The following is a 1,273-nucleotide window of genomic DNA, read 5'->3' as shown; positions in this document are numbered from 1 at the left end:
TTTCACCCTCCTCCACATAACCAGGCATAACATGGGCTATTTGCATAACTGTTCAGATCTGTTCGTCACCCCCTGCTCCTGCCCTACTTCCACCCTGTCAGCCTAATGATTCCCAGCACTCTCTCTTTGTGCAGGCCCCTGTTGTTCTGGGAACATCAAATGATCGACACTTTAAATTGGGAGGACTCTAGTCTAGTCTAGTCTTTGCAGCCTCAAAAAAACTGTGGCTCCAAACAGAAATGTGTTGTAGTGGGACAGCCCAAATTATGAATGATGGGGGGAGGTTAGCATGGTTTCCTGTTTGTTGTGTCCTTTCTCACCATGTGTTACAGGGAGGTCTTTATGTTGTGGAAAATGAAGAGGTGCAGAGATATGATCTGTGTGTGTATTATGGTGGAAGAATAGGGCTGTGGGATCTGATACAGTGAAAATGACAGAGCAGTCTGATGTGTCAGACTCTCACGGGACGGCAGTCAGAGTGGAGCAGTAGTGAAAAGCTCCGGTGGGAAACTGCTGAGGTTACACTCTATGGGTGTTACGCGCATTGTGTATTTTCTCTTTGTTTTCTAGAGGGTGATCTGAGTGGCTACCGGCTTGTGAGTTTAGTGGTAACAGCTTCAATGAAAATGAAATAAATTCTAAAGATCTGAAGTCAAGTCAAATCACAGTTTTTTAACATCCACATTTGGATAAAACTGTTTTTCATGATGGAAAATTTGTCATTATTCAACATTGTTTATCACTTCTTATGTATAAGGGGGTATAGCTCAGTGGTAGAGCATTTGACTGCAGATCAAGAGGTCTCTGGTTCAATTCCGGATGCCCCCTTTCCACTTTCAGGAGTCAGAAATGATGTCCTGAAACTTTGTTTATGAACAGATACAGAAGTAAACATTGTATAAAGATACTCATATTGGCAACCCAACTGGAATTAGAAATATTCTATCTTCCCATTTTTCTTAGATACAACTTATAGATAATAAAGCATTGGTGTATTATTAATAGCTGCAAAAAGCTCCTGCAGCTCCTGAAACTACTGGTGCCCATGCTACCACAGGTAAAAAGGCAAAGGGACTCCCTTGGGTCTCTCACTTCAGAGCATTCTGTTACATGATCCGTTTGAAAATGACCAACCTCTGTGACCTCCCCACTTCCCGGGCCTCGGGGCTTTGTGGTATCTCCCAACGGGCTGAAAGGAAACTACCGCAAAAATTCCCCCATTAGAAAAGGCCCAAATATTTCCGAGATGCTTTGTGCCCCCCTTAGCGACATC

At 43.4% G+C, this 1,273-nt stretch overlaps 1 non-coding gene across 1 annotated transcript; it reads left to right on the top strand.

Moving 5' to 3' along the window:
• Positions 1 to 756: 756 nt before the first annotated feature.
• Positions 757 to 828, top strand: trnac-gca (transfer RNA cysteine (anticodon GCA)). The gene has a single exon. It is a non-coding gene; the product is annotated as a tRNA-Cys (tRNA).
• The last annotated feature ends 445 nt before the right edge of the window (positions 829 to 1,273 follow it).

This window comes from Scomber scombrus, chromosome 18, assembly GCF_963691925.1.
Source record: "Scomber scombrus chromosome 18, fScoSco1.1, whole genome shotgun sequence".
Taxonomy (NCBI): domain Eukaryota; kingdom Metazoa; phylum Chordata; class Actinopteri; order Scombriformes; family Scombridae; genus Scomber; species Scomber scombrus.
This window is presented reverse-complemented; position numbering and strand designations above follow the sequence as displayed.